The sequence below is a fragment of the Mauremys mutica genome, chromosome 14 (assembly GCF_020497125.1).
Source record: "Mauremys mutica isolate MM-2020 ecotype Southern chromosome 14, ASM2049712v1, whole genome shotgun sequence".
Taxonomy (NCBI): domain Eukaryota; kingdom Metazoa; phylum Chordata; order Testudines; family Geoemydidae; genus Mauremys; species Mauremys mutica.
In genome coordinates, this window is record NC_059085.1 from 35,439,651 (window position 1) to 35,464,328 (window position 24,678).

A 24,678-nucleotide genomic window follows, 5' to 3' on the forward strand; every position below is an offset into this window, starting at 1 on the left:
ACTAAAAAGTAAAGAACCATTTCTCATTTCATCACCATGCAGCTTGCAAAAATTCCAAACCAATGAATCCACAAACTCTACAGACAAATCCACAAAGACTTGAAGACAGGATATTATATCACTCTTCCCTCCAATCCCATCCTCTTATTGGACACTAAATATAAATGTTTGATACATCTACTTATGAAAGATTTGAAAATAATCGAAGACCTTAAATATCCTGGGGGAAAGCATACCGTGGTAAAGAGCTAAAGTACTTTCTGACCACAACTAGCCTGATAGGCGGCAAACTAAATGTACAAAAGAATTTAAATTCAAAATTAAGGGTTTGTTTGGCATTAAGGCAACCCTATACTTATTAATTTATTTGAAGCATTCGGCTAATAGAAGAAAAAGAAGGAAGAATTCCAAACTTCAAAATCATATACTCAGTAAAAGCTTTCTTAGATTTCAAGTCACTTTTTATTTAATGTAATGAATGAGGACTCTGTCGATCTATCCATCCACTGGCACACTGCTCCCAGCCCCTATCTTTGTAATGGGCTAGATCCAAACGCAACCAACTTGTGGTATTTTTGAAATTCCAAATCTGTATACAAAGGTTGTGAGTTGAGCCTATGTCTCAACTTGAGGCATTTATATTGCACTGTATTCATTGCAGTATCTAGATGTGTGTGCTCACTTGTGTCTATATATAAAATAGAAAGAATTAATTATTATTACAGAGTGTGTACACACAGAAATTCACACCAACTTGAAACTTGACAGAGCTGCTAATACTGACGATGGCTCATAATTTACTCTTTTATCCATTAAATATCTCACCGCTATGTTTATCTGATACCCCTTTAACTGAACTGCTTTTGGAGCAAGAGGGTTTTCTACTATTTGTGTGAAGTTCCAAGAGGTCAGTAGAACTTTTTAGCAGACTAGGTTTGTGTGTGGACACACATATATCATAAGTATATATCCATATGTAGGATCTTTAACTGTAAATTGTCCTTGCAATGTAGTGATGCTGTGTGCAGGATTAATCCACAGATTAACAGCCACATGCAGTTTTAAATCCAGCAAAATACAGTTTATTTTCCATATTAAAATGTAGTTCACCCTCCTCAAAATTAACTCTGGGCTTAATCCGGCACCATTAAAGTTGATGGGAGTTTCACCACTGACTTCAGTGGGAGCAGGAGCAGGCCCTAAAATGTCTAGTGTGCAACCACACTGAAGTCACATGCCTTAAAGTGGGTGAGAATTTGCCATGCTTTGGTCAGCCTATGTTTACAATGAAATAGCTCTGCTTTTTTATTGGAAAACAATATGCACATGCATAGTGATATCAGAACAGATCAGCTTATTCAGTATGATGGGCTGAATGGCATCATGATGCAAAATCAAAAGGTGATTCTGAGCCTATATTTATGTTTTCAGTCACTCAAACTGTTCAATTTTTTTACCTTTCTGGATAAACAGGTACTTACTATTCTTTTGGATCCCAGACCAAAGTCATCCCAGAAGTCAGTAGAGTCCACTGACACCAGTAGAGCTATACAAGGGATGACTCTGTCCCCCGGTCTAGTTAGGGGTAAGCAAACATCATTTGCCCTTCCATTGATTTCTTTGATTAATTCTCCCTTAAGCCCTGTTCTGAGGGTTTAAGTAGAAGTCCATGATGCACAGGCCTTGTCTTGGCCTTTTGAACAGGGTACATTTTTTCCTTTGTGCACAGTACTAAGCAAAATTATGAAAACAGTCCATTTTTAGCCACACTTCAGACACAATTACCATAGACTCCATCACAGCTCAGTCTAGCAGATCCAATCTAAATCAAAATCAACCCAAACCTTGCATTGCATTTTGTCTACGTCATAACCATTCCAAAATATTTACCTAGGCTTAAGTTCCAACAGTATTTACAGTCACAAAATAGTTTTTGTCAAGCCAGTTCATCCCAAATAGCGAAAGGCTCATTAGTGTGTTGCTGAAATCATTCTGTAGGGTTTAGTTAATTAATACTGTAACCTAGTTGTTTGTTTTAAATCAAGTTGAACTTCAGACATTTTAAAAAAGGACTTTGGAAACAGCACAAACCAGAGAGCCTGGCAAAACCAAGGGGTGGCTTCAGTTTTGCAAAACCTCCCCACTCAAAGCTTTGTTTAGTAAAACAAAATCCAAATGCAGGGGTGAGTGACAGCCAGGATCCATTTTATCCAAATCCCAAAAGTTCAGGAGGAAGGTGAAGAACAGATAAATGCTTCCAGTGCTAGCCCACAATTACACATTCTAGGCCAGGGGTCTGGTTGAACATCTGTGAGAGCACAACTCTTCACCCCATGTACACTCCTGTGCAGAGGGCAACCAGAATCCTTGGGTGAAATCACAGCCCCATTGAAATCAGTGGCAGTTTTGCCTTTGATTTCAATAGAGCCAGGTATTCACCCACAGCAGTTCCACCCCCTTGAGCGAAATGAGTCAGCAAATAAGAACAGCCATACTGGGTCAGACCAATGGTCCATCTAGCCCAGTATCCTGTCTTCCAACCATGGTCAATGCCAGGTGCTTCAGAGGGAATGAAGAGAACAGGTAACCATCAAGTGAGAAGGTAATCATCACGCACAAGTCCTATACACCACTTATATTTAACATAAGTGGTATCTTGAGGGTTTAAGTCGTGTCCAGTCCTTGTGTTAACCCTTTGTACAATGCAAAGTGCAGGGGAACATTGTTATTATCCGAATTACAGCAGCACCAAGAGGCCCCAGTTAATATCAAGGTCCCATTGTGCCAGATGCTGCACATAGACATAGTAAGAGAGAGTCTTTGCCCCAATCTGAATTGACAAGACAGACAAAGGAAGCATCATTATCCCCAAAGTACAGTTGGGGACCGAAGCACAGAGAGATTAAGTGACTGCACCAAAGTCACATAGGAAGTCTTGGGCAGAGCCAGGAACCGAATCCCAGTCTCCTAAATCTGTATCCAGTGCCTTAACCAGAAAACCATCCTTCTTCTCTAGCAGCAGCTTCTCTGGTGCAGATGAATGGCTGCATCATGGTGCCCCCTGGTGGCCTTGGGCAGCCTGGCATGCAGCCCCTCAACTCAAGTTTCCCTTCTGGGATCACCAAATAAACTCCATGCAGGGTTTTTCCAGTCCAGTCACAACAGCCCTCCTTATGGTCTGATTTATTAACGAAGTTCCAAACTAAACACAAGCCTTCCCTCCAAGCCTTCAGCTAGGTACAGTCCAAATGCTCTTGTCTGGTCACAGGCCTTCCTGCCTTAGCAGGCTACTCCCAGCTCCTCTTAGCTGGAGCAATTCCCCTGGTCTCCGAGTCTTCCCTGCAGGAGCCTCTCTCACTCTCTGGAGTCTCACTACAGCATCCTGGGCTTCCCCATTACTGCAGCCACCTTCTATCCTTCAGAGAAAATTGTCTGATTCTCCTGAGATGGAGCTCGCTATGTAGTTAGGGTTGGCTTGCCCTTAGGCTCTCCAGTCCAAGAGCAAACCACCTTATTACACCTGGCTAGAAGTGCCACACATCCCCAAAGGTCATGCCTGGTCTCAAAGCCATGGCTTTGTTCCCTTATCCCCTGTCCACGCTGTCTGGTTATCCTAGCCTGACACCGGATACAAACCCATCCCAAAGAGAAGGGGTAAGAACCGCTTTAGTGTGCGCCCCAGACCGAGATGTCCCTTAAATCTTCTGCCTGCCTCAACACTCAGCAGGCAGAATGCTCTCTGCCACTTCAGCTGGCAAAATGCATCTTTGCCCAATATGGCTCGAGTTTTAAAAGATTTAGGGCTTTAAAAAACTTGTGCTTAATAAGGCAGACCATCAAGAAGACACATTGTTTCACATTTCTTGAGCTATCATATTTTTACAGGAAATCTACTAAAAATTACAGTGACATGGATAAATGCTGCCTTGAAAACATTCACTGATGCCTGGAGCTGCCAATATTGCAAGTGACTCAGACCTACTGATTTCAAGCAAAGAGGAATCAAAAACACAATGGACATTAGCATTCTAAAAAGATGGTGTTTGGCTTTAAAACCAAAACAATATTCTAAAATCAACTTTGCATAGTTTGAATACAATATTCTCTGAAGTAGGCTTTGATTGTATCATCTGGGTGCTAAAATAAATCACTGAAAGATACAAATAATGATGCTTTTTTTCTCCTTTGCATTAATGTATCTGGGAGAAAAAAAAACTTAGAAATAAGTTAATGTTGCAATCAGTGTGGAACACTTTCCACTCTAAAATCTCAAAGCCACAGAATCCTCGGCTGGTATAAATTGCCATTGTTCTATAGAAACCATAGCAGCTACTTCAATTTACAACAGTTGAAGATCTGCTCCAAGGAGAGTTACAAACACAACACAACTAACCATATCAGTGTACAAGCCAGTGAAATATAGTCATGAAAGGAGGCTGACAATATAAATAGCACAGGACACTACAGCTTCCCGTTATTGTTAACTGATTTTCCCCCTTCTCGATTTTCAGAGCATTGAATAGGATATAAATCCCTAGTCCAAGAGACTGACAGAGATCTAGCACCACACAACTGTCTTTAGGTTGTGTCTCGGTGTGAATGAATTCGCAAATGAATTCTTCCAATCTTACGGAATTTAAACAAAATTGGGTTGCACTGTCTGGGGATCTGATTACAGTTGATTTCTGGGCTGATGCTGACTAGAAAATAACTAACAGGATGTTAAATATGACTTTGTAAACAGGACAGTCAAGAGAAGTCATGCTTAACATCATGTCAGCTGACTGTCTGCAAATACTACTGGAACCACTGGGTTAACTACATTCCCCTAACATGCCAGACCATGACTTGCCCCTGTCTATACTGATTGCAAAATCATGTTTAACACTGTGATCTTATCACGACTCCTTAAGGTTGCATCCTGCCATGAGCTTTTTTTCTAGCAAATCCTTTGATGATTATGAGGATGAGTGAACCAAAGTGAACGCTTTTTCCATCCCTTTGTGATCTACAGCTCCATTCCTTTCCTGTCTTGTGAACACCACCATAGCAGAAAGCTAAAGGATAAATACCTCAACTGTTATTGTGCAACCCAAATTTGAATAATATTTGAGCTTTTTACATGTCCACACCATTGTATAGGCAGTCAACCTGAACCAGCCCAATGAGCATTTTTGTGACCAGGAGGAAAGCTACACCCTAACAAGGATTTTACTCTAAGAAGAACACAGGCTGCCTAAGAAATGCATTACATGTTTTTTTTTAAAACAAGTAACTCATTATGAATGAAAGGCAAAAAACTACAGATTAAGTACCCAGCATGCTCTTCCACTGCTTCTTAGCAAGATTATGACAGTGACTCTTTTAAAAAGGGGACACTGCAGTATAATTGTCTTAAAAGCTCTCTATAGCTTAGGGAGATTTACCCTGTAAATGCAGTAAATCTGTATCAAACAGACACGCAGAGGGTACCACACAGAGCTCAGGTAGTGTTTATTGTCTGGCTGCCTTCCCTCAGATGCTGTCAGCATGGAACAGTGCTAAAAAGGACAGATCATATGATTATATTTATTGTATGAATTGCATTTTGAAAGCAAAGCCAGTTTGACTGATTATGTATCTGATTTAACCTTAACATTCAGAGTTCGCATATTTCAGGGCTGTCTTCTATTCAAGTCTGGGAAGGTAAGAACTGCATAAAAATGCTTAACATACTTTCATAGCAGGCAATTTTTCTAAGATTTATAGCACCTTTATAGTTTGTTTATGGATTGATTCATAAAGGAATGGAAATTAACACACACCCCAGTTCCCCGTGGTCAGGTTAGTATTTTGCAATGTCACCAAGTAAGTCGAAAGGATAAACTGTGAGGAAGGGTTAGATAGACAATACAGTGTGCCGCCTTTTTATATTAACTGTATTCGTGACAATTCGGGAATGACTACTACATCCCAGAGTTGTTTTTCAATACTCAGCTTTTGATTGGGGTGATTGGCAGGGAAGAGCCTAACATGTTTTCCCCCGAGCCAACCTTCCTAGCTGCGTTCCTGGCATTTCCTTTGTGACTAATGCAAGCCTTTTTGTTTTGCTTTACTATGTCATTGCTATTACAAACTGTTCATAATTGCCATGATCTCCCTGAAATCAGTTGTTTCTACAATTAATGACTGATTTCACACAGCATTAACCATCCCAAGCAACAGTTCATTAACAACTGGTACCAGCCAGTATGAAAGGGCTCAGACTTAATTCAATCAACTTTGCATACAGTGCTAGGCAAGGGCTTTTCCTAGGGAAAGCGACAAGTCTCATCAATAGTCTTTGATAGATCCATTTTAAAACTAGAGCAGGGTATACAATTCTTCAAAGGGTCTTTGGGCCAAATTGTCATTGTCTTATTTGTCTGAGAAAGGCCTTTGAAGTCAGTGGGACTAAGGGCATGTCTACACTATAATTTTAAATTGACCTATGTTAGGTCGATTTACAGACACTGCGGTAATTACTCCAGTGGCTGATGTCCACACTACCCTCCTTCTGTCGGTGGTGCGCATCCTCACCAGGAGTGCTTTCACTGACTGAAGAGGGACAATGTTGGGGGCTGAGAGACAGGGTTCTCAGCTCCCCACCAGGAGCCCAGCTGCCCCCCAGGGCTTCTCGCTTCCCCGCTCCCAGTTGGGAATGGGGGGGGAAGCTTCCAGAGTTTCTGGCCTCTGACAGGGAGATTTGCACCCGGAGCCTGATCAGCTTCCATGCTCCCGGCTGAGAACAGAGACTCCAGGGGGCAGCAGGACTCCCAGCAGGGAGCTTTCTTGTCAATTTCACGGCTCAAACTCACAAGACAGCCAACAGCCAATGTAAGGAACGCAGTGTCTGTGTAGACACTGCGTCGCCCTACCTACACCGACACAAGCCCTACGCCTCTCGTGGAGGTGGAGTTATTATATCTGTGTAGCAAGGCACTTACACTGGAAGGAGCAAGGCTGTAGTGTAGATACTGACATAGTTAGGTTGACATAAGCTACCTTAGGTTGACCTAACTCTGTAGTGCAGACCAAGCCTAATTCATGTGAGTGAGAGGGTCCCAGGTTGGCACTCTAGGGAAAGACTGTAATTTGGGTTACTCACATTGCAGGTCACAGCTGCTACACGGTCTCTATGACCCTTCCTGTAAAGGAGGGCAGGGAATGAGCAGTCTGGGGTGAGAAACAGATGGAGCCGTGACTCCAGCCACTAGCCAGTGTAGATGATCTCGCACAGAGAACGGAGTAATCTATACCAGGTGTTGGATGGCATAGCCCACTTCTCCCTTGGAGTAAAGGGAAACCAGATACTGAACTGTGACTCTGAATCCTCACTCAGTTCCTGGTCTGCACCCAGGGGCAGCTCCAGGCACCAGCACGCCAAGCGCGTGCTTGGGGCGGCAAGCCAAGGTGGGCGCTCTGCTGGTCGCCGCGAGGGCGGCAGGCAGGCTGCCTTCGGTGGCATGCCTGCGGAGGGTCTGCTGGTCCCACGGCTTCGGCGGACCTCCCGCAGGCTGCTGCCGAAGGCAGCCTGCCTGCCATGCTTGGGGCGGCAAAATACCTAGAGCCGCCCCGTCTGCACCTAGGCGAGTGCAACAATGCACAGACCCTTACTCAGGGCCACAAGCTAGTCTGTAACATTTATGATTGTAAGTTAAGATGGGCCTGAGCCAAAACTCTGGATCTAAACACCCCTGAACTTTGAGGCATTCTGAATCCTAATCCAGAGCAGAGTTCTGCAAATGAACCTTGATAACGGGTTGAGTTCCCACATCTGAACTGTGTAAATCAAATATCTGGATCCAGATTTGAATTCCGCAGCTTGAGCCCTCTGTAGGTTGCAGTGAGGATGATTTTCTTTTGCTATGGTGTATTGCAGCACATCAGCTGAAATAAAGCCTAAGTACATCATGTGATTTACATCATTCTGCAGTGAGAGCTGTGGGCTAAGGACAAAGCCTTTCCTTGGGTAGGGTATATGTCTCCGTTTTTATTTTAAGGAAGAGTTACTTGGTTTTGGAAAATCAATGCACTGATTAAAAATACAATGTAACTAATCCTGCCTGCCAGGTAGGGCAACTGAGAAAAGTATGCCAAATGTGTATTTCAGAAGAGTGTGGTCCAGATTAATCAGTTAAGTAATGGTAGATTTATACCATGTAACCTCTGCTACTGAATTGGGAAGTGCAGAGAAACTGCATGTCCACACTAGCCTTTCAGTTATTGGCTTGAGTATAGCAGGTCCAAGAGACAGAAAGCAACTAGTGAAAAATTGACTGAAGAGCATCCATTGAGTCAATGACAGAGTTCAATGGTACCCATGGACTGGCAGCAATTTAGCAGTTTCAATATCCAAATATAGTACGGCAATCACACAGCTGATAGATTAATTTTCCTTTCTCCACCTATCAGCATTTATATTTTTACAACAGACATTCGAAGGCTCATATGAAACAGGAGCTGAGCAGCAGAAATGGAAAAAGGAGGAACAAACAAACACTAATTACGAGGATTTTGTTTTTAAAAGAAGTGGAAAAGAAATGCACATTTAGAGCCTTATCCAAAACCCTCTGAAGTCAAAGGAAAAACTCCCATTGACCTCACTGGGGTTTGGATCAGGCTCTTAGAATGCTGTTGAATGCCCAAGGAAATGCTTCAAACCATCTGACACAATGTCTCGTTGCAAGGAAAGGATTGAGGATCATTTTTATGGACCTCTATGTTATTCTGCCTGCAAATCAAATGTCATCTTCCAAAGTCCTAAGGAGCCTCTCTCAGGCTGTATTGAGTTACTACACATGGTTCAGTTACCCAGAATAAAAAGCAGTTCAATATAATCTTCCAAGAGCAAGACTCCACATTGATTAGTCTTTAAGACCCTTGACATCATATGCTGTCCAAACGTAAGCCCTTCCAGTTCCAAGGGAAACCACTTATTAAGTATGTGGTGTGGCTGGAAAGTACACTACCAAATGCCTTTCTTAGCAAGGGGTTGGCTTGTGAATCCACAGACCTGAAAACTAGTTTAATCTGTATCACTCTCTCAGCATAAACAACTCCATATCGTACCTCGCATTCTCCGTAGCCAGAGCTTAAGTTTAAATGGTTTTGATTCTGCATTTATATGTACAGCAAAGAAAGGAAAATGCCTTTAAAGTCTAGCAGGGGTTTTTTGGGTTTTTTTTTTGCACCAGCTGCCATGTACATGAAAACAATACTCTTTCACCCACACCAAGCTTCCTCCATATCCCCAGAATGAAACACAATAATTGATCTGTAAAGAGAGGAAACAAATGACTGAAGGATTTCTGGTTTAAAACCAAAATGCACAGAACTGATTTAATCCCAAAGGGTCTATTGAAGGAAAAAAATGCTATAATCGGTTTATCAGGATTGTCATGTTTGTGTGTCAGAGGGGATGTTTACTTGGTGTGTGGGAGGCTGAGTTAGAGGAAAAGTTGACAGATTCTTACAAATTCCCAACCATACGAAATGGAGGCAATCATTCCCACTTCTTGTCAGAGGCCTGAACTAGGAGGTCCAGCTTGCTGGTAGTGCCCAGCCACTCTCAGGATTGGACTTGTGTGATTCCAGGTAGCAACCAATGAATCAAGTGTCATTCAAACACACAAACCGGTGTTCTGTGGGGTACCTTTGAAGCTCCTCTTGCCAGTACAGTGGCCGCTCAGGATTTACATTGAAGACTGTGGACTTCTTAAAGTCCTTTAAAAAAATCCCAGATTCAAAAAACAACACCACTTCTTAGAAAGTAGCTGTAAAAAGAAACAAAGGAAGGAAAATGGGAGAGTTGTCCCATAAAGAGAGCAGAATACAGTTCGTTTGGGCACCTTAACTGTGAATTTCCACATTTTCAGAAGTTTAGGTTTCATCTAAATTGAACCATAACTCTTAAATTTCCTGAGTCTTAACATTTTCTTTCTTCTCTCTTTAACTCTAGTGTTCCCGAAAGGTAATATACACCCAAAACCCAGAGAAGGGCCTTAAACTTCCCATTCACAGATTGTGTGGGATTACAAAACATGTGCAAAGGGAGACTTTTTACTAATTTCAACCATTTATATAACCCCTGTTGCCTGGTGAACCTGGAAGTATAATATCATAAAGCTTTATCCAACTCATCAGGACTATACACCTCGCTTAGCGATTAGAACGCTCATTGAAGTTTCATATTCCTTTCTCTGCAAATAGAGGGCAGATGACCTCATTAAGAATGCAAATGACCTCTAGATAAATGTGCTGCACTGTGCTGCTGGCATGCTGAAAAGGACGACGCAGACACAGTTAGATTTCTGTTTCCGCCCCAATCTTTAAACGTTGGCTACTGTTGCTATAAATATTTATAGTGGAGGCAAGAAGTGTGGCTTTAATAGAATGGAGGGGAGGAGGCAGTGAGAAACTCTTTCTTTCCAACTTTTGTTTCACTTTAATCCCTTGTTGCCAGGAGTGAAGAATTTTGATACAATATGTGATCACTAACAGCAGGGACTGTGGATTTACCAGTGCCCTGGGCCCCAAAGCACAGGGTTAGATGTCAGAAGCACGGAATGGAGCTGTCCTTAGTGAATCTGAATTAAGTTCTCTCTCTCTCTCAGCAAAGCCAGAAAAACATTTCCCACCACCAAAAGCAGTAAATTGAGAAGCAGCATGTTGTACTTCAGGGCAAGACAGTGAATAACCAATGTTGCCGTCATTGCTGGGTCTGCAGCACCATTTCTGAACAGCATCGTCCACAACTGGGTGCAATATACACTCCAGCTTCATTACACAGGTACTTCCTTACAATGGTCTCATCATGCATTGCAAAATACATTACCATCTGGACTTACCCAGAGTGCACCAATAGTCTTATAAATTATATTAATAAATAAGAATGGGCCAAACCCTGCTCACAGAAACAATCCCATTAACTTCAATGGGATTACTTGCGTGAGCAAGGCTAGCAAGTGTTGGCCAAGCAACACTAACAATAAACAAAAACTATTATTATAATTATGCCTTGTGCTTCCATAACACCTTTCATCAAATGATCTCAAACCTCTTCAGAGACACCAGTGAAAAAGTTATTATTAATTAATGCATTTCTAAACTGAGAGCCAGATCTTGGCACCCTTCTGCATGCTTTGATTGGTTATGGCAGCACAAAAGAATGGAAAACCAATTAAACCAGACAGTTGAGGATTCTCCCAGCACAGGGAATTTCCTGGTAAGAAAGGCAAGTATTAGCCCCATTTTACAGTTTGATAAACTGAGGCACAGAAAGTTAAATGACTGTCCAAATTAACATACACACATATCTGAGACCAAAGCCCAGAAGTTCTGACATTTTATCCCTCTGTTCTGGCCACTATTCACCTCACAAGACCATTTTAGAACTCGAGTGGGCTTAACTCCAAAAAAGACTGTGTTACATTATGATGAGGGTATAGCGGTGTGAACAATAAACAAGGATTCTGTGATTTAAAGCTAGTTGAGAAAATAGAAGTTAGGGTGAAGATGTCATCTCTTCCCTACTGAGTCAGTGGATACTGACAGGTCTAAAAACTCAAGTGGTCATTAGAGATTTCTTCATGAGAGATGGGCCCAAACTGCCGAGTTCAGAAACACTGGAGATCTACATCCAAAATTCCCTATAGCCCTCTGCATGGATTTTCACATCTGGCAATTTGGTCAGGCCCATCATTGGACGAGGTGCCAGTCATGAAGGGCTTGGTCCAAAGTCCTTTGAAGTCAGTAGAAATGTTCCCATTCTGTGGGCTTTCAAGCAGACGTTGAGTCTGTCTGCAACTGTATCTGAATTTCTGTAATGTTCGGATTTGGAGTATAGGATCAGTCCCATATCTAGTCATATCTTTCTGTTTCCGAGGGCGTGAAGGCATCATCTCATGCTTGTGTTTGTGGTACCCTTGTGCAATCACAAATACAAGACCAAACAGTGTGTGGCTGTGAAGGATGGCAAGAGAGCATAAAACTCCTTACACCTCTGCGCCAGGTATCCACATTACAGGTAGCAATGCCAGAGAGGAAGTCCCTTATCCAAAGCCAAATTATGTCAACTGGAGTCTTTCCGTTGGAGTCTTCAGGAGCACCGGATCAGGGCCTAAATGCAGAATTTATACAAGAAAATCTCCAATGTGCAAAACACCAAAGTTGCTCCACACCTTGGCCATCTTGATACATGCAACTGCATGCATTCAGCTTGGAAAAGCTGGGACACCAAGTTGGAAAAATTTGCTGTTGTGTCCTTCAGTGTCTGACAAACAACTGAGCCTGGGACCTTAAAAGGCAGGAAGCAATCCCAGTGACCTCCAGGTGTCAGGTTTAACAGCATTGTAAAGGCTGATGATGAATAAAGTACAGAGTATGTTCCTGCAAATGCTTAATCACATTAGTAATTCCCACTCTCGCAAATAACTCCTTTGAGTAGCATATGGGTTTCCAGGATTGGGTCCATGGTTAGCATTTGCAGTAGTTGCGAGTGTCTTTAATTCCTCAGGGTGTGAGGCTATTACACTTTTGTAAATGCTGCATGTTACAGTTCTAGGACATTTAGCAAAGGAAAAATCACATAGCAAATGCCAATCCTTGCTCAAAGAGACTAGGGCTTTGCACTGGAGATCTCCATGGAGTTCACTGGAGATCTTCATGGAGTTCAGGGAGACACTAGAAATCCTCCCCGTCCCCGCCACTCACAGGGGGCAGTAGTTGAGCCACAGAGCTGCAGAGGCATCCAAGGTCCCTGCACTCCCTGGTAGGGGGGCTGTGTTTCCCTCTAACTTGGCTCTGCAGAAACCCAAACAGAGGCAAAAATGGCAGTGTTGGGCTGAACCTGGATAGCTAAGTATTTCAGTTGCTGTCTTTCCTTGAGCTCTTCTGATGCTTGGCTCTGGAGCCCACAGTAACCCAAGAGCTGCCATTCTCATGGCTCTTCTGCCATTCAAGAACTGAAATCCCACGAGAAGTTCTGACCTCTGTCTTCTTCCAGGTGACAATGTAGCATTATGCCTAATTATCAGCTAGCATCCTTTTTCAGGATTCAGTTCAAAATTACCCACCCAGTTTATATCATACAAATAATTATTCACCCTCTCCTCATGATTGCTACAACCTCATGGACCACGTCTCCACTTGTTCCCTTTCTTTATCTAGCACAGCAATCTTTAAATCCTTTCATATGAACCTCGCTAGTGCTGGTGTGAGATTTTTCTTGGAGCAGCCTTCCTGGAGCTCTCTATCTTATTGACTATCCTCCATCTCGCTCCTTGCCCAAACTTCCCTCTGCAATATTTATCATTTGAACTTTATGATGGTGTTAACTCTACAGGAATAAAATTCATTCTCTGCAGAGGATCCACATAAGGACTATGCACCACTTCATCTTAAGTGGGCTTTAAGTAATGTGCAGGTCTTGTGCGTGCCTGCTGTACCATGTGCATTTCACCCTAGAGTATTTGGTGCTACAGTTTGCAGGATAGATGAATAACAGAGCACTGGTCTGAAAAAGCCGGTGTGCCCAGCACATGTATCACAGGGTTACAGCCCTTTAAAATGGGGGTTGCTGGGAACTGTAGCATACAAATAAAATGGAATGATATAGAAAGGCTTTAGAGACACCTTTCTGTTTCTGAATTGAAGATGTCTTAAATACAAAGATATTGTTGTGAATGCATCACTATAAATGCCCTAGATTCTCCATCGTACCAAAATATATCCTTTGAGATCATTTGTGTCCGATCACTTCCTGCACTCACCCTTGCATGTCTCACATGTAAACAGAGAGATTTTTAATTTAAAACTCAACTCCTAACATCCAGGCTATGGCCTGAAACATCATTAATAAGTGATGATTGACTTTATCAGCCTGTAACCATCTTTGCTTCACTTGTGATGTTTAACTAGTGGCACAGTCAATTTTCTAGCAATAATGACGGCTACAGGGTATGTTGCTGCTTCCTTTCACAGCCACCACTATCTCACAGATAAATACACATCCCCTTTACAAAAATAAGCAACTTTCTTTTCAATATAATTTTAATAAAATGCATATTTTAAAGTGATGTTGTCATTATGGTTTTTAGCATAGGAAGAGCTGGTTAATCCCTCCCCCACCCAAGATTCCTTACTTATTTAGACAGCTCAGCCTGTTTGGTACTATAACAATTTATTTGAATGGCATACACAAAAAAGGAACATCTTTAGTAATACTGCTGCATCAGTTATCTAGTGCTTGTAAACCTGCCTTCCCGACCTCTTGACAACAAGGGAAATCAGACATTTCCACAGTCGTGGAAGAACTTATACAATTCTGTTTTATGTAGAACTCCATTTCAGGCCCCAAGGAACTGCTTTTTCATTTTACTGTTGCCCTTTTCACTTCACCCTGACCTGCAGCTGTATTCCCCAGCCGCTCAGCCTTTATCTTCGTGTACAGAGGGCAGAAGCTTGCTCCTCCATACTCCATTCCATTCATGAATACTCTACTGCTGCTACAACTTGACAGCAATATCTCCCTGAAACATTATTACTGAACACTCATTACATGTTAAAATGTATTAAATGAGGTGCTACGTGCAGAGAAGAGAGAATTAATAAAGGTCAATAATTAAATTTAAATAAAACGCGTGGCCTTCAGCTTACCAACTCTGTCTTCAGAGGAGGCAAAACCTGCAAAGGGAAGACATATTGTTAGGCTTTTTAAAAACTTCTGAATGGGAAAACTATGTAAAGCTGCCAGGGCAATCACATATCACATGCTACTTATGATGTGTCAAAGATAAAATTCAGCCCCGACAACTTAGTGACAATAGAAACACATCAAACAAATGGCCTAGTGAATTTCCGTACATAAAATGTTTTAAAAGCAAAAGATTTTAAAACAGGGCTTGGAAAATCTACTTCCCAACCGTGAGTAACTTTCTGTGGCAAGTTACCAGTCTCTCTATCCATCCTTCCTTCCTGCATTTATACATGTGGCCATGGGGAAGAGGGTGTTGACTAAGTCAGCAGAAAAAGCTTTATTTAAAAAAGGTATTAAGTTTGTAGCTGGGCAACATTTATCAGACACCTACTAGTTAGAGGTTGGTAAACATAATGGAATTCCCCCAAATCAGTGCAAGATCAGCACCCAGTATGAATCCTAGCATCCTCCTCCATCCCAGTAGAGAGCTGAGTGTTACAATTACAGGCAAGTCTTTGCCACTGATTCTTCCTGCTGCTGGGAGTATCACATAGAGCTCCCATAGCTGTTCCAGGCACTGCACTAGCCTGATCCAAAGCCCAGTGAAATCAACTGGAGCCTTTTCACTGATTTCAATGGGCTTTGGATCAGGTCTGCAAACAGGAGCCCCTGTAAAATTCAGCCCATCATGGACTGATTCCGCATTCAATGTCTGAATCTCCATAGCCTCTGCCCTGTTCACACCTTCACTCGTCTAAGTCTGATTCTTCCAGTCCTGACTCATGTACAACACAGCAGGCACTGCAATCAGTTTGTAAATGTATGGGGGAAGCATCATGACCCAACAACGTAAGACATTCTTTTTAAACAGATAGGATTCTAAATACCAATAGATTGTTAAAAGGGCACTTACCAAGGTTTATTAAGTACATAGAATATAAATCCATTTGGCACGTAATTAATTCAAAATTACTTGAGCACTAAATGTGTAATTAAATCTGCATGGAATGTTTAGGCCTTTAGTTGGCATTTACAAAGGAAGCTACAAGAAGTTTATTAGCTAGCAATTTATTGCTAAAATACTGGCAATTCATGAGTATGTTGATTGAAATCTAACTTGCTGTCGCTATATTGTTATAGGCCAATTAACGGCCTAAACAACCATTTCAAGTAAATTAAGAAACAATAGAAGTTTTATGTATTAATAAGAACGTTATTAGCCAGAGCAGCTAGGTTTCGCTCTCTATTCAATCTCATCAAGTGCTTTTTTCCCCAGCTGTAGAGCACTCAATGTACGAGAAGTACCTTTTCAAATTTGCTTAAATATTTAACTGACATGTTTTTAAAACCCGAGGTGGTACTAGGGACCTGTCAGCAAAACTGTAGCACTGTTGTTGGATTAATATTGCACTGCACACTGTGTGCTGCTTTTAGTAAAAGACACTTTTCCAGAGACTCTTTCCTATCAAAAGCATAATATCAGCAGTGCTCCGCATGGACATGGAGACATGATGTACCAAAACTGAGTCTTGGCATTGCTGTTTTCTTTGTCTGGAAAAATCTGCCCTCCATCCCCACAAACCCTCAAATTCATTCTCTTCCTGGTCATAGAAAAGGCAGTTACCTCCTCCATCCTTGCAAAGTCACATTACCTTTTCCAATATCACACACACTCACAGGCCTGTAACTTATTCTGGTCTTAATCTATTGGTGCTAAAGTACTCTTCGCTGTGATCTCCTCCAATATACACAAGTTAACAAATAATGGCCTCGTGTTCTGTCCAAATATAAGCATACAGAGATATGCTCTGAAGCCTGGCAATGGCAGTGCAATGAACACCGCATGACTTTCTTGCTTTTTGTTTCTTTAAGAATCATACCAATGCAATACAATAGTGCCCATACTGAAACTCCAGATTCCAAATCTCCTAAACGTTGCAGACGTTTGGATCCAAGTTTAAACTTCTTGGCTTGAGACTATCTTTACAGTGAACTAAACACTGAATCTGAGCACCCACAAACTTTGGGGAAATATATACTCAAGTGAGAATTTGGATACATGTCCCACAGTTTGGCCTTATCTCATACACATGTGACTGGCAGGGTCTCCACTTCCATGACTCTTCTTTCATCTCTGTGAAGCATAATCTTCTACATATTCTCAACAGGCAACACTTTCCAACATCTGCTGAACATACTTTGCTCCTATTCATGGCCTCCACCCTGTCATTCCTAATAACCAGCCCATTGTTGTTGCTCACTTTGGTTACCAACTTGGGCCATATATGCCACTACTTTTATGGTATTTGGTCAACAAACCTATCTATCTGTTGCCTGGCCTCACATGGCCACTGGCCACTCAGAGTTCCTCCCAGATCTCATGTATCTAGACCATCTTGAACAGAGATCATTCAGATGATCCAGAGCAAGTTGTCTTCTTGTACCAAAGCTAGACAGGATGATCTTTTCTACCTCTAACATTGTGTTTCTCATTCTTTTGCACATATTTACCACCCGTGTGCATTACTGTGCTATAAAGGACAATTGGATTTTGCAATAATAGCAGCAGATTAGGACACACACACACACACACACACAGATGTTATAGGGTTAATCTTTTGATGCTGAGAGTCAGGATTTGCTTAGAAGGATATGAATAAGGAAATGTGAAAATGGCATTTGGTGAGAAAAGGGGGAAAATAATTCAAACTAATAAAGTGATTAAATTAAAAAGGGAAACAAGCAGAAGAATGAAAGACACTAAATATGAACCGGGCTTTTCTTTGTTATTCTTTTTTTGGGCCTCAGAGCACTGACTCACACACTGCTGCTTATCACAACAATACAAAGGGGTCGAATCTCTTCACTCAGCCCATCATTCTAGTGCATTTTATGACCCATTTTTCCTCCTTTCCCTCCATCATTGATTACATCCACCCACTTCCAGCCAGTTCACTGGTTCGGTATGCAACAACTCTTCTGAGGTCACCTTTAGCCTGGCACCTGGATCAGACAGAAGGTACAGGAGTGGATGGAGAGCACTGTAGCTTGCATGCTGACTCAGAGACCAGCTGCATCATCCCTGCAATGCCCCTACCATCCTGTGATAGAAAATGCTACCAAAACAAAACAAGTGAGTAAGAAATAGTTGTTTTGCTGGCTCACATTATACTAAACCCAAACTGTCTGTCTTTAAACACCAGCATACAAGTCATTCAAAGGCCAGTAACAGACTGTTCCACTTGGTAAATTACACTTCAAATGAGTTACAGTATCTCTTTTTGATTGCTTTCTGTGAAAACAGGTCAGGCTCTGATCGGACCACCAATAATCTGCAAAGGGATATGCTACTAAACAGTATTTAAAACTTACAGTGGGTACTGCTAGACATGGAGGCTTTGTCCAAATACAGCAGTCAAACAGGAACTACTTACTATAAATATGCATTTTCCAAAAAGCAAATCTAAGAATAAAACCCAAGAAACACACCGCAAATAGAAATTAAAAGAACATATATATAGATACTTTTATTAATGTTTCCTTCTGTGCCTAGAAGTTCTCTCTCTTTTCTTTCTTTCTTCCCCTTAGTATTGTATCTTCTGTCTCAATCGGGGAGTTAAGGACATGTACAGTCTATTTAACCTGGAGGGTGTAACAACCTTTAGCCTTTTATTTGTGAAGAGCCTGATTCAAATGTATCTTAGGTCACCGGGGAAATAACTTTGTGGGGGTCTTTTCTTAGTTCACAGAAGCTGTTTAATGACATTAGAAAACACCGCACAATGTAACACAATGGAGCCCAGTTTAAAATCCTTGCTCAGGAGATGCTCAATACTGGAATACAATAGGACATTGCAGATCAGTCCTGGAGTGCATTGTTAGAACACAGCACTTGCCCACACTACAACTGGTTTGCAATTCTGGGTTTAAACCTGCTTTCACTGAAGGCCCGGGGAATTTTCAGTTGACTACTATGAGGGCATCATTAGCCCGTCTGATAGCGTTCAGTCTATTTGTTTAATAGTCTCATATTTTTAAACAATAAAATAAATGTAATCAGGCCAAGCTAAACAAAAAAAACCTGATATACTAGGATAGAGCCGTTTTTTAAAAAATTTTATTCACATCTAGGGCTCTACAAAGGTGCTCAAAATGAAAGAAAAATAAATCACAATGCTTTCCTATACAGTAGCAAACTGAAAGTCCCTTTTAAATACCATCTTGCCTGCTTATGTTCAGTCTTTTCTGTAATATAATGCAGATGTATTGGATGATGAGAGAGATGTTTAGTTTGGGGCTGCTACTGATATTTTTTTTTTAAATCAGATCCATGCCAAACATTGACAAGCTGCATGCCTGAACGACTAATCTCTTCTGAGCTTTTGTTTTACATATTAATGCTGCTAATTTACATGTTATTTTCATTGGATCCTGACCTGGTCTTCTCAGCTTCCACCTGTTCCTAAGCCACGGGACAGTTGGATATAAATTTCATTTGTCACTGGCTCCGACTGATTAAGCAGTGAAAAAAAAGTTGACAGGTTTGTTCCATGTAGGCATGTAACCAGAATAGAGACAGAAGTGGGGCTTACATATGTACATATATTAATTAACAACAATACCGGAGCAAGATTTACTGTGGCGTACCATCAAGCCCTGAGTTATGATGAGGACTGTGTCAGTTGAGTTATTTTCAATGTTCTTTTGTTTAGGGTTGATTAGGAGTGTGACCTGCAGAGAACAGCTGATAAACACAGGGACAATGGCTGTGTGGAATCTTCATCACCACTTCTTCTTAAAATATACAGGATTGAAATGGCTCTGATCACTCTGTAGTCAGGTCACCAAAGGAATCCAAAAACTAAAGGAAAGCCAGCCCTTGTTTTTCATAAAGATAGCAAAAATCTAACAAGAAAAGCTTTTTAAAAAAAAATAGTACATTTGAAGAAAAAAATGAAAAAATATGTGTCTCAATAATTATAACCCTTAGCATTTATACAGAGTTTTTGTCTTTACAAAGCAAACATTAACCAATTACCCAAAGCTAAAACACAAGCTTTAGGGTCATATCCTATGCTAAGCTACTGCAGTGTAAATCTGAACTAACTCCAGAGACTCAAATGGGGTTACTGTGGATTTACAGCTGCATACCTGATAGTGGAGTTTGGCCAGTTGATTCAGTGCAACAAATGCACAAAACTTTCAAGTGAGGGTGTGTGTGTGTGTGTGTGTGTGTGTTTTATGTACATGCAGTGTATCATTAGAGTTTGCCACATATGTTTCTTCTTGGGGTCATCATATACCAAGACAATTTTTCCACTGCTGTTGTATTACTGTATTTAGCAGTGAGTAATGCTTTTAGAATTTGTTCATTTCCACAAAAAGGCTTTTTAAATAAACACCGATGGTTTCACCATATCCATTGCATCATCCCTGGCCCCTTCAGCAGATCTTTGGAGCAGCATGCATTTTCTTTTAAGCTCAGAGTTTAGTAGGTCCAGGAAAAAAAAAAAAAAAGACTCTCAGAAAAACAGCTTACTGAACTTCCAAGTTATCTGGTTCAAAAACAAACATGCTTCTATCGCTTTAAATCTGCTTCCTCATAACCACAAACATGTATGTTTTTCATAAAGCTCTGGAAATTGTACTGGACCCAAGGGAAGGAACCAAGTGGAAACCCTGATACCTTGAGACTAGAACTCTACTAGTCCTGAGGTACAATGTGCTGTTTGTAACAATTATAATAATACACCTGTACTACCATTGTCAATGTGGAGTAGCCACATGGGGTCTCATTAGTATTGTGTTAGGACTGCATGGGGAAATGGATAATGGCCCATAATGAAAAATGCCAAATTTTCTATATAATAAAAATGAACTTGATTAATGAAAATCACTTTCAGGGAAAGAGTTACAGCGTTGTTAGAAATAAAAAATGATGTATTAATCCGGCACTCTTACAGATGGTCCCAACCTCCTGACAACTGCTATTCATTTGAGATGCTATTAGCATGCATAATTATGCTAATTAAGTTGTAATTAAGCACCAATTCTTCAGAGGGCTTTTTTTGTCTATCATTTAATACAACTCAGCTTCAAAGAGTGCTTAAAGCTTTACACAGTGTTTCATGCAAAAGGGGTTCCCAAGTTTCTTAGTAAAGATTAGATTTAGCAGCTGAGGCATGGAATAGGGCCTGTAATCTTTGTTTTGGTTAAAAGGAAACCAGTAAATACAAGCAGGGTCTGCCAATTGTTGATAAAATAATTAATACTTTCCACTAAAATAGCACAGTTCATACTGGGACAATTACTGAAAGGAGAAAAATGGTATAATTATCAATGGAGCCAATGCCAGTGGCCTATTAAGCCAGCCACCCCTTAATTTGAAAAGGAGAATTTACTGAGAAGCAGATTCTAGTAAACAATAATAATCAGCCAGATTCTGTTACTCTTAATCATGTTGAATAGCACCTAACTCCAGGAGTCAGCCCATTCACTTCAATCAAACTGCTCATGGAGAAGGGGCTACAAAGGTTTTTGAACAGATATAGTAAAACCACTGCCAATGCCTACAGGGTGACCAGACAGCAACCGTGAAAAATCAGGACAGAGGGTGTGGGGTAATAGGAGCCTATATAAGAAAAAGGCCCCAAAATCGGGACCGTCCCTATAAAATCGGGACATCTGGTCACCCTAAATGCCTATGTGAACATCCCTATTTCAGTTTAACTTAAACCTGTTCCCAACTGATTAAAGTAAAGCCATTTTAACAGGTTTGGGGTTTGCACTGGTTTCACTATCCAGTTTAAATTCACAGTTTAGGTTATACTAATGCAACTTTCCTGTCTGGACGAGGTCTCAGTGTTGGGAAGGATGTCAGAATCAGACATAACACTAATAATCCTCATTTGACATTTCCTTTCTCACCTTTTTGACTAGAACATTCACTAAAACTAAAGGAAATCTCTCATAAAAACAAGCAGAAGCCAAACAAAACCTTGGTTTGCAACTGCTGGCATTTCATTTCACTCCCAGGCTCTCTTGGAGCTATGCTGAGGTGCCCTCTGAAAGCTGTATTATTAGAATTTCCCTCTTCCCTTCTTTTGGGGAAAATTCTGCAGTTCCTATTTGGGCAGAACACTACAGTCACACTAAGCCAAGGGGAGATTATATTTCTAACCAATTCAGCTGATTGCTTGTCTTGTGAGCAAAGCTAAAATGGCAAACAGCTTTTTTTTTAAAAAGAAGCTAAGAGCCTGATAAAAAATTAAACTCTGTACTGTACATGCAAGTTGACACTACAGATATCCAAACTTGGCCAATTTCCTGGGACCTGAACATTTGGCTCAAATCCCCCTGTAAGCAGCCTACAGACCCTAAGAATTTTGCTTTATTTGAGATGTTTTTACTATCACCCCCAACCCAAATATAAAATACATTGCCAATAAAATAGATCAACAAGGTGTGATTTTCAGGTTAAACATGAAGTGATATATATAAAATCAAGAACATGTACAGTACAATCAAAAGTCCCCACACTTATTTCAGATAACCCTTCTGGGCCATTTCCTTAACAGTAACCAGTTGTGTTTATCTGGAGATATTATATTACTGACAACTTGGCTGCCTTTTAAAAAAAATTTAGTTATTTGTTCTATCATCTGCTGCCATTTCAGATTGGACTTTAGCTTTTCTGTTAATTCAGTTCTCAAACGCTGGAGCATTCATTTGGCTCAGATTTCGATGAAACCTGCAAAAGCAGAAAAACCTGTTTGCCTTCTGCCAGGATGCTTTTAACCTTCAAGGTTTTGAGGAATAAATTGTCAAATTGGAGGCAGTGTTTTAGCTTTTCCCTTGCAATAAAAATGAAAGTTAAAAGTCAGCTGGAGTGTTTTGAAACACTATTGAAAACCCCTCTGTAGCAAGGCGGAGTGGCCTCCCTCTGACACAGACAGGGAGGAACCACTCCAAGACACTACACCTGCACAGACAGATGCCCAGGGAGAACTAAAAATCCCTTGAAAAGTATGGCCCATGCAATTACGTAGCTTTTATAGCAGTACTACAAAGCGTAATCAGGTCAGTTTGCATACACAGTGATTACAACTACGGAAGCAATCATGCGCATTTTGCCTGTGAATTTGCACATGCAGGGATCTGAAAATCTGGCTGTGTGTGCTTTAACTTTATCCTAAAATTAATACAGAAAAAAAAATGTGAAGACTGGACTGCCTAACCCCATTCATTCAACTGTCTGCTAATGAAAACCCCTGGTTAAACAAAAATCACTCATGTGACATATTCCTGACAGCAGAGTGCAGCATGCATTGCTCTCATGTTCATCCACAACCCATTTCCCCAGATTTGCATTAAGCACTTGCCATGAGTTCAGCTGCTTGCATGTCAGTGCAATCTAAACAGGTGCAGGAGATGCAAGGATTTCCCATACTCCAATGTTTCTTTTTACAAAGCTGACCTTTTCACACAGCATCATCAGAAGCCACTATCGCTTGTCAAGAATTTAGTAGCAAAGGTCACAATCCTGCAAAGTACTGGGTGCCTCCTGAGAGACGCTAAGTGCCCTTGACTCCTACTGAAGTCAGTAGGAGTCCATGGAGCCCAGGAGTCCACAAGATCAGGTGCCGTCAAATCTGTGTGATGATCCCAAAATGTGCCCAGCTGATTTTCACCCTTCAGGACTCTTACTGATAGTGGGTAGAATTTTCAAAAGTGCCTAAGTGACTTAAAAGCATAAGTCCAAAATAGCTCAAAGTTGATGACCTTCAGGGCATTCTGCAATAGACATCTGCTGATAGGGTTTTTGGAGAGGGCTGAGAGTATTGCTTCCTGCAACAATGAAGGGGTGCTGCTGAGTTTCTATAGGTACCTGCCTAACTGAGGTCCTGCTGAAATGATTACTTGAATGCTGCTGGGATTTCATTGTATATATGGTATTTTTAAGGATTTGTTAGGGCCACCTAGGGCCTTGGACATTGTTTTAAATCTAAACTAATTCATTCCCACTAAAAGCCAAAGGGATTTGTGCTCTGAGATCACTGAGTCACTTTTGAAAATCCCTCCCAGACAAGGTATCTCATCTAATCTGATCTAACCAGCACCCCATCGCCACAGCGCTTTTTCATTCTAATACATCTCCTAGAACTGAAAGGCAATTAAACAACCTGAGGATGGGAAAGGAAAATACCCCGCCCCCCGTCCTTTGCTCCCATCTAGGCTATTGTCATGTGTTTGGTCTTTTTGACTTGGTTATTATGTCATTTCATTCTTTTCCCTGAGGCTCTGTTTCTTATATGTGTTCTTAATCATTGTTCCCATTGTTGATATTATGACCTCATGTGTGGGAGGGTTGGGGGGAGGGGAATAGCATACTTATTTCCATAAAGCAATCAAAAGTTTTATAGATTTTTTTGTAAATACCCTCTTTCTCATTCCAGAGCAATGTCATGGACTCTGAGTTAGGCCTAGGGCCTACCACCATTACTTGGTTCACTATGGGATCTCAGCAACCATGGCTATTGTATTTGCTGGAGATATCGAGAGAGAGGTGGGGGTTCACTCACTTGATCATCCCATTCATTTAGGGTGAAATTCACCACACTACACGCAGAGCCCAAGTAAACGGGCAGTGAGCCAGATCCTTGGCTGGTGTAAATCAGTGTAACAGAACTGAATTCAGTGAAGCTATGTTGATTTACATAGAATCATAGAATATCAGGGTTGGAAGGGACCTCAGGAGGTCATCTAGTCCAACCCCCTGCTCAAAGCAGGACCAATTCCCAACTAAATCATCCCAGCCAGGGCTTTGTCAAGCCTGACCTTAGAAACCTCTAAGGAAGGAGATTCCACCACCTCCCTAGGTAACCCATTCCAGTGTTTCACCACTTTCTGAGTGAAAAAGTTTTTCCTAATATCCAACCTAAACCTGCCCCACTGCAACTTGA

General features: G+C 41.2%; 1 long non-coding RNA gene across 2 annotated transcripts in view; it reads right to left on the reverse strand.

Moving 5' to 3' along the window:
- The window catches only part of LOC123349145, a 194,423-nt gene that overhangs the window by 61,209 nt on the left and 108,536 nt on the right, over positions 1-24,678 (reverse strand). The window contains exons 4-5 of one of the 2 annotated variants that reach the window (XR_006573397.1): positions 14,677-14,703; positions 9,658-9,794 (exon numbers count right to left, since the gene is read on the reverse strand). This is a non-coding gene — a long non-coding RNA (uncharacterized LOC123349145). Of the gene's footprint in view, positions 1-9,657; positions 9,795-14,676; positions 14,704-24,678 lie in introns of those variants that run through there. The other variant, XR_006573396.1, reaches the window with a different exon arrangement.